Below are 10,000 nucleotides of genomic sequence, written 5' to 3'. Positions count from 1 at the left end.
ATCAAGACAGGAAATTATAACTGAAGCCCCGCCAATTCTTGCGCCTTCGTCTTGCAAGCAACCATGCACCTGTTAATCTCCCATGAAAGTGAACAAGAATAAACACCACCTCTGGTACCATAAGTCACAGTGCCGCAAACACCCTTAGGAGAAAATTACAACTGTCTGTGTCTCACCTTGTTCCCCATTATGTGTCTCTGTATAGACTTGTAAATGTAGTCAATTTTTAGTTGGGAAAACGTGTCGTTCTTCACCTTGTTTAAAATTACAGTAAATTTCAGTTTGTTCTTCAAGGGTTAATCTGATTTATAAATGTTTTATCAAATATGAATCTTTAGAAATTTCATAATAATCAGTCTTATGAGAGAAAGGCTGAGTGTTTGCATCAGGTCTTCCAGAATGTACAGAAAGGATAAGTCCAGGTGAGAGCGCGAGTTATAACCAAGTGACTGATTCACATTTGATCATTCCTTTGAAACTATAAAGTCCTTATTCTGTTCTTGGATACAATACACTGGCCGATTTTTTTTATAATAAACATTAGAGTCCCATTATCATAAACGTCAGAATATTTAGGATTATTATCTGATTTCCTTGTCCCCGGTCATTTTCATCACACACGCGATAAGAAGTAAGCGGAAGTGTTAATCTAAAAGATGCCGTATGCCCACTAGCACTTAAGAAATGCCTTTAAGAAAGACTATGTCCGAAAAGCATTATATATATATATATATATATATATATATATATATATATATATATATATATATATATATATATATATATATATATATATATATATATATATACATTTATATATATAAATGTATATATTCATAAATATATGTATATATATATATATATATATATATATATATATATATATATATATATATATATATATATATATATTTATATATATACATTTATATATATACATTTATATATATAAATGTATATATTCATAAATATAAATATATATATATATATATATATATATATATATATATATATATATATATATATATATATATATATATATATTTATATACATATATATATATATATATTTATATATATATATATATATATATATATATATATATATATATATATATATATATATATATATATATATATATATATATATATATATATATATATATATATATATGTATATATATATCCACCAATATCGTTTGATATCAGTTCGTCACCGGCAGAATCCGAGGTGTTGCTTGGTTAAGAAACAGCAATAGACAGTGAGTGACTTTGACCAGTTAGCCTCAAAGTGGCTGTCTATCGTTATTTCTTAACATTGCAACTGTTCGAATCCTGCCGGTGAAGAAGTACTTATCAGTTATAATTCCCGTTGGGTTTGTATAGTTAACTGAACATTAAACGATGTTTATTGTTTAATATTCGTCAGTATAAAAAAAGACACTCGTGTACATATTATATTATATATATATATATATATATATATATATATATATATATATATATATATATATATATATATATATACTATGTGTATGTGTGTGTATGTATATGTGTGTAATATGTGTGTAATTGTGTTATGTATATAAAAATGTAACAACAATACTTATGGGATATGGGTACAATCAGTCACTGGTATAGGTAATAAACCCTCAATCAGAACCTTTATCTGTCTTTCTATTTGTCTCTTTGCCTTACTTCACTACCCACAAAAATAAAACTGATAATTAATCATTCTGGAAGCAAAGGCCCAAATGAGAGGAGAGTACCAGAAGGAACCTCCAGAATAGTGACCATAACGAGAACAGACACGTCTCTTAAGCTGTGAAATATTACACTGAAAATATTTATGGACATAACTGAGGTAATAAATGATAAAAGTAACTATTGAAGTGAAAGAAGCAGTCCCCACGGCTTGTTTCTGCTACAAATTCTTTATCCCCACACAAATCACTTAGGTTGGTTGAAGCTTTTTCAGCGCCGATTACCCAGGGCGGTTCTCCTGATTCACAGAAGCAGTGTTTGGAATAGATATTACTGAATATAAAGAGAAAATGATGAGTAACCGCACAGCAAAAAACATTTGAGTATATGTTACGTGTGTGTTTTCAGTGATTTGAGATTAAAAAAATTTCAAGGTGTGGGAGGTAGCATTCTATTTCCACGGAGCCTTCTTTACCATGCCTGCGCATGCATACTCACACAAGGGGTGTTTGTAACAGAATATGTAATATTTCACCTATTTCTAGCCGCGAACAAGACTAGGACGGATGAGCGGTCTTTTTAATTTCGTAGAAACTGAATTTTTACCGCCAAAGTACTGATCACGTAAGAAAGCGCCTTGTTCCGTTCTGTCCCGTATGATTTGTTTCTTGCGAGAAACTGGTAAATGTAACAGAGTTTGGTGTCCGTAAGTAAATCAAGAGTCTGTTTATCTTACATCACTCAAACGCTAGGCTTCGCACTTACAGGAAAAAAAGCGACAAAGTAGAAAAGTAATAATTTCTAGCAAACTGGTTCTGTTTTTCAGGAATCAAAAATATGATTCATGTTTTATTTGCAGATGCTCGATAATTAATCGACGCTAAGTCAATGAAAGATTCTTGCGAGTTGGTTGAATTTTTCAAATAAACAACTGAAAGCGTGGAATCACACCTCTCCCACAAATAAGTGAAAAGTGACATTGAGCACATATACCTAATGAAGAGGATGAACTGCATTTATGTTGAGAAATCGCCTTCTCCTCCTCGGAAGAATACTCAAGCTTATGGAGGAGAGCAGCGTATGAGGTCACCGCCGCCGTCATCATCATCACCTTCCTCACGACCACTAAGCATCAACACTGGCGGACATTGTTAGCAGTTGGGTCAGGTACAAAGGGAGGATTGTGGGGGCGAGATGGGCCAACGGCAGAAGATATGTGCATTCTCTTTCCTTCTCTCTCATACCCCTCTTTCTTAGTCTTCTCTACTCGCTCCTTCTTATTAGGTCCTCAGTCCCACGGGAAAATACTCGTACAGTAACAGAACGGTCTTGCTCATTTCTGGGATGATTAATCAGTCCCTTGCTCGAGAGTAATTTGTAAGTGAGCAATAATCATCTGCTGACCCTTCACGTCAAGAGGTACTCGGGTATCTGCAACTGCCAGGAAATAAGACATCTCCCGATCTCTCCTTCCTCTACCAGAAGGCCCCTCCCTCCCTCCCTCCCGTCACTTAGATAACCGGTCCTGGTGTGGCATGGTGCTTCCTTTCTCCTGTACAACACAACAAACACGTTTGTTTCCAACGGAGTCTTCTTCATTCACCACAAGAGCGTCACTGATACTGGTTACCTCGGAAGTGCCTCGCCGAGTTGTAGTCTAACATATTTCTATGGCATTTCCTCCTAAATGATTATGAACAAACAACTCCCTTCCACGTAAAATTAATCAGACGATCAATCCAGTTACTGATCTCTTATCAGCGTTTTGTGTTGTTGCTTTTGAATTGAATTCTGAACTTGGTTAAGTAAAAACGGAAGAAAGGAATTCCACATTAATGAATCCCTTATGGTTCATTTCTTGTGAATGACTTCAACGTGACGCATCCTTCCCAGTTACCTGCCTCGCCTTTCTTTCATGGTTTTCGGGGATAATGACAATGAATTTAGATTACTGTGCTATCACCTGCAAGGAATATTTATTCCATGATCGGTAACTTGACAGTGATAAAGGGTATTAATAACTTGCATTAGCAATGTTTTTGATTAGATGAATCCTTCCAGAACATATTTCTTATCAAAGCAAAAGGGAATCAAAGATGTATTCGTATTTTACCTCTGATAAAGTTTCTTAATCAATATAGCAAAACTAAATTCAGGAAACAATGCGTTTTTACCTAAGTGATTATTATTCCCAAGAAATACGGCAAGAAATAAAAGCCTGGATTTAGATTTGAAAAATTGTGATGCTCACTTACTTTCATTTCTAATGAAGCTTCTAAAAACGTAATAAAAACGACTACCCAGACCTACCCGGGTGACAACTGTGAGGTGGGAGGCAGGAAACGAGTGGAGATTTGTGGAAACAAAGGAACAAGAAAGAAATGAGCGGAGGAATATCACAGAGTTCCTTGAATCACGCTGCGTTGGAGGAGATGAGTCATCAAATAAGGTTAATTTGAAGGGAGGAAGACTTTTCTGTAAAAGAATCTTAGGAAGGGAAGTCCTATGAAGTGTTGCAACGAAAGCCTTTAGAAGATTTCTGATGGTTATTGCAGGAAATGAAGTTGCTGTCGGAAGTATAAGCTAATATGTGTGCAAATAGTTGACAATACTGACATCTCCATGGCTATGCATATCTTTTAAAATGATTTTCTGATTATTGCCTGTTACTGGAATTCGCAATCTTTAAAAAAAAAGAGATTATTTTCTATCCAACTTGGAGGTTACTCGTGAACCAACCTAAGCCTGTCAAATCTAATATGTATCATTATTAATACAATATTTATTCTGAAATAAGGCTATCACTACAGATACGATCAGCGTTCTCCCATTCTTTTCGCCTCGTTGTTAATATTGAAAGTAACATAGATAGAATATCATAGACGTGACGTTAATACTCTCATAGACAGACGTGACATCGCACTCACAGAAGTGATTTTGAGACTTTCCATATGTATCGGATCAGGATGGCGTACCATGCTGCGGTATTTCAGTGACAATTCACAGCCACTTAATGAAACGATGGCTTCTGAGCGTTCTTCTGATCTGAATTTCTTGTGCAATGCGCAGGTCAAGCTTACTGTTAATAAATGCACTGTATTTAACACGTCCGTCGGCTTAGAAAACTGGTTTTAAGCAATGGACAATGTTTAACATGGGCAAATGTTTAAGCAAAATTTTCATTGGTTTTCTCAAGACGATTTCAGATGAGCGATTAGTAGAATTAAGGTGGCCATTGTTTCTCTGTTTGTAATCTACAGATCTCTGAAAAGAAAAGAAATATACCAAGTGATTTATAAACAAAAGAAACAGAGAGAAAGAGAGAGAGAGAGAAAGTAATATGTGTAGAGTAGGGCAAGGCTGTATTAAGTACTGTACTATCCTATACTTCTTTTGTATGCTTAGGAATTTTTCAAACTGAACATTTAGTCCGTTAACCCATTTCAGCGGAGCTCGGCTTTTATTATGATGATTAGTGTTTGGGGTCAAGCTTGCACGGACAACCGCCCACTGCTTTAATTAGGGTTATTTCTTTTCCATCTACTGTTTTTCCACTGCAAAGTCAGTTTTACATAAATCGGAGAGTTAACGAATAATACTAAAGTTATTTGGAATAGCGTCAAAGTATCTAAAGCCGTTAGGCATGACAATCTCAGGCCACCTGCACGATTCGTCACCTGGCCACTATCTTGGAGTTTGTGCTGAAAGTCCGTTTTGAATCATTAACGTCCATTTTGTTCAGTTTGTCTGCTTTTGCATTTTAATTGATCATGTGACCTGACGAGCAACTTGACTAGCTTTTAGAACCTCTGGTCCGCTGAACGGATCAATTTGAAATGGCCTACCTATTTACTCTATTTGCATTCGTAAAGGGTTTGCAAAATGAAACAGCCTAGAAACGATATTTCAAGAAATAAAGAAAAATTCCGAAACTTCCCATTAATTTGATTCTGGCACTGACAACAGGTACAGTATAGTTTTCAGAAATGCAGAATTGATTACGACCTCATTTAGTCGATCGCATGACCCACTCTAGGCCGAAATGATAATATGATGATGCAGATCTCAGAAACGAATGCACTGAGAGCCTTGACATTTTGCAAGATGGCACAGTACTCGGATCCATGAGGGAAAATTTGCACCACTTCCTGCTACGATATTTAATTCCGGTCGCCATCATTAAGTTTTGGTCAGAATCTTCAGCGCCAATATCTCAAAAAACGTTTGCTTTACCTTTTCATATTTCAAGGACAAGTATCCGAGTACTGATGAGCCCGGGTGCCAGAATGTGGAAAATGTATGAAAAAAAAAGAATGGATTAGTCTACAAAGGATAAGGCACAAAATGTTTGGCAATATGAAAGTGATTATTAAGGATTTTTAATGTTTGTAGATCTAAAATTCTATAGTCAGCGAAGTTAGAGCAAGTGTCTTAAATCTCAAAATCTTGGATATTTAATGATGTCTGGCAAGTACTGTTGTGTTAACGTATCGAAGTCTGTAGTTTTATTGCCATTCCTGCATGCTGACTGTATCTTGTTTTGAAAGTTCGTGATGAAACTGTGAACAGTGAGACATAATAATAAGTTCCTGACCCGGAAAATGTCTATTTTCTGGAGACGGGAGAAGGATTTCCCAGATTCGCTGCTCATACTATTTAATACCAAACTGTGGAATTTTGTTTTCTCTATCTGGTTCGACTGAAATTCTGTTCTGTTATGCTTGCTGTTCAAGTAGGTGATGAGTTCTTGGGCATGAGAAGAGTTTCTGAATATGGCAAATGCTTTGTCAAAGTAATTACTGTAGTAGATATGTTTAAAATACAGCAAGAATTCTTCAGGCCCAGTCCTCTCATTTTAACCCGATTTTTTTTTTTCAAAATTGCTTGAGACAGGATCCCCTTGGCAACGCCTTCTTTTTGCAAAAAAAAATAAAAATAAAAAGTTCTTTGTTGTCAAAAAGAAAATGTGTCTTTTCGAATTAGATCCAAAAGTGACTTCAGTATATTCCGAAAAGGCCTGTTTTGTTTGCACATTTCGTTTACTGCTTTTTCAGTTGCATTAATTATCACCAATGTTATTGTTATTATATGGAATAAGCGCAAAGGGATACTAGATCTGTAAGAAAGCTTCCAGAAAAAAATGCTGTAAGTAAAACAGAAGAACTGAACTGAGATAAGTATTGTAAAATGCAAATGAAAACAACTAAAGAATGCTAAACAAATCAACGAACAAATAAGCAAACACACAAATGAACATGGCGCCTCTAATAGCATGGTGACCTTTCGTAAACTTCGAACCATTAACGCCCAAAACACTGCCAAGAAGAACAAGAGTTGGTTCCGAAGTTTTTCAGTAAAGAGTTCATTTCTGCACTCTTTTCGCTCTCAGTTACGTTCAGTGGAGGAATGGTCGTGGAGTTTCCGCTGAATCAGAACTTGGGTGCAATAGCGACCATACCGGAATATTGAACTTCCTTCTGAGGCAGCCCTATGCCAAGTTTCGCTCTTTTCCTCCTTCTTCTCCTTCTTTCTGTTTTTCCCCTTTTTTGTTCTCTGTCAGAATAATACTGGCATTTCCGTACCTTGGTCTCTGATAACTCGTGAATCCAAAGTTGAATGTAAGAGGTAGGCAGATCAGATTACAGAACTTCCTTTGTAACACGAGGGAAATCTTCCCCCAACGGTTTGCTTATGTGAAACGTCTTGCGCCAGACGGCAACGGGATGCGGGTTCATACAAGAGAAATGAAGATTCTTAGCAGTCTTCATTTTGCAAAGTTCCAGTGTTTCAAAAACATTTAGCAAGAAGACAAAGCCGGCCTATCTAAAGTCAGTCTTTTTTTCCCATTTATTTTCTAAGATTTCTGCTTTTTGTAGATTTCGGAGAACCCTGTTAAAACAGATTCTGTGTTATAAATTTGATCATAAATCACCCTGTGTTCAAAGAGCTTTCAAACTTGTGGTTTTATTTATTTATTGCTTTTTTGAGGTTACGAGCATGTAATTATGAGTCCAGTAACTAGAGAGTGCAGTAACTTCTGCGGAATCACTGATTAAGAAAAAGACTTCAAATTAATATTTCCTAACGAGAGGATTCGGTATCATATGCGACATTACTAATACTGCTGCCACCACTTTAGCTATGTACGTAGTGGTTATTACTAAATCCACTACATACTTCCCTTACCAATCTTGAAGATCATACATACTGTATGTCAGAAACAGCATGTCAAAAATTAAAAAACAAGAAAATAAGAAAGAAACCCCATAGAGGATAGATATGTTGTACACAAAACACATCGCCTTTGAGTTATTTCAGCTCTGATTCAAGTGAGGCAACTTGAGAGGCACTGAAAAGAAGAACAGATACTTAGAACTCCAGCAGCTCAAAACAGCAACGAGGTGCGCAATCCCTACAGCAGCAAGTTGGTGGGCTGTGCCCCGCCCCTTTCTTTTCATGCCTTCATCATTTTCTCACCTGGTATCCAATACTTCAAGACTCAACGGGCAACGGGCTCGGTCCTTCTGAAGGTCTGCGCAAATCTCTGGACTCAGATACACAGGACATAGAAAGGAAGCGACCGTCCCAGCTGAAAGATTAGAATTATCAGAGGATGTTATGGCAGCGACGACTTTTGCTGTCTTTCCAAAAGGCGTCAGGAAACGTGTTATTTATGAATATCCAACCGAAAAAAGAGTTGCGGCTAAAGATATAAAAAATACGGATGGGCTGTCGTTATTTTTTTCTTTATGTGCTGAATTAGATTCATGTTTTGAAGTAAAGTCCAGTTTGTAGTTGTATTCTCCGAGATGGATAACAGAGTGAACGAATAATTTCCTATTATCTTGGAAATTAGGGAAGAATCCTTTTAATATCATAAGAGATTAGCGATAAAATTAAACTGACACTAATTTGTTTTGACGTCAAATATCCGTATCTATTTTTGTAAAGTCACATCATGATTTTTCAGCAAATTAAGCAAGATGAAAATTCAGTCCTTAGCTAAACGATTCTAGAACCAACCACTGGGACGGGCTTCCGCCGATTAGGATAGAAAACTGTTTTGATTCTAAAATACGTGCCAAGGGGGAGCTATGCGTAACCATCCAAAGAGAATGTAATCCCGTTAATGCTCACAAGAGCAAAACGCCTTTGTTACAAACGAAAGGCAGGTCTGTGGCATATAGCATTCAGTCCTTTTCATTGCATTTTGCCTAATGAATTGGAATACATGTGCAGTTATTTTAGGCTGCTGGGTCTCATAGAAGTCGCACTTAAGCGCCGAACCAAGAACAATTTCATATCAGAAAGAATAAAAATCTCCAAGGAGTTATAATCGTTCAAAGCTGACTCCACCATTCTGTTAGACATCGTACTAACGGCAAATCTGTTGGTATACAGAGACTGAAAATGACAAGAAGCAGATCCAACACAAAGGCTATCTAGTGTCAGTACTTATGTAGAATGTTCTCGCATTCATTCTGAATCATATCCCCTTCATAGCCTGGCGTCACCAGACCACTGCTTATCTATATCTAGACGTCCTATCCTGTGGCCACCTGCTGCATCCGTCAACTAGGCCATCCAAACACGGCGCTGGTCAGTCCATCCTTCCCAAGCCGCTAGATCCATCCCAGACTCACAGAACATCTGTCCTCATGTGACTTCATCTCATTCCGAATTAGCAAGAGCATTGCTGTCATCGCTAATCAACTTTTATCGCCTTGTGATGCGAATAGAATACTGCCGCCCGCCATTGTTGGACGAAACTTAAACCTACTGGATGTTTAATCTAATGAAACTTGAAGATGACAATAATTAATTTAACGAAATATGAAGATAACGAAATGTAATTTAATGACAATTACACCCGTCTAATGTGCAATTCAAGGATAATTAAATATTTTGGCGCTGCTGTAGAAACACATTGTAAAACAAAAACAGATTTTTGTCATTCTTCCAAATTCTCTTCTGCTCCTGAATAAGAATTCAAGTTTTTATAAAACATGCTTAAATGATCGTTTTAATACGACCCAAATTCAGCTGTTTTCTTATCAGAAAATACAGGTTGACTAAATGACAGTTTACCGTCGAAGATAATCAATTGTAAAACTTTCCACATCTACAGTATGTCTGCCTAAGAATAAACAACGTTCCCTGGCAACTCGGCAAATAAACAGAAATTGAGTTTTGGATACGGGAAAAGAACATTGAGAGAATGCTAAAGAATGCACACTACGCCAAATGTCACCTAAAACAGTCTCGCGTACCAAACGAGAGACCCAGGCTCGACTCC

General features: G+C 36.6%; 1 protein-coding gene across 3 annotated transcripts in view; it reads right to left on the bottom strand.

Annotated features, from left to right (window-relative positions):
* The window catches only part of LOC136826815 (septin-9-like), a 106,106-nt gene that overhangs the window by 58,701 nt on the left and 37,405 nt on the right, over positions 1 to 10,000 (bottom strand). Inside the window, exon 1 of one of the 3 annotated variants that reach the window (XM_067084263.1) lies at positions 2,698 to 2,717. The exons of the other annotated variants lie outside the window; for them this stretch is intronic. The gene's annotated coding sequence lies outside the window, so the exon portion shown is untranslated. Of the gene's footprint in view, positions 1 to 2,697; positions 2,718 to 10,000 lie in introns of those variants that run through there. 3 annotated transcript variants of the gene reach the window in all.

Source organism: Macrobrachium rosenbergii, chromosome 41 (assembly GCF_040412425.1).
Source record: "Macrobrachium rosenbergii isolate ZJJX-2024 chromosome 41, ASM4041242v1, whole genome shotgun sequence".
Taxonomy (NCBI): Eukaryota; Metazoa; Arthropoda; class Malacostraca; order Decapoda; family Palaemonidae; genus Macrobrachium; species Macrobrachium rosenbergii.
This window is presented reverse-complemented; position numbering and strand designations above follow the sequence as displayed.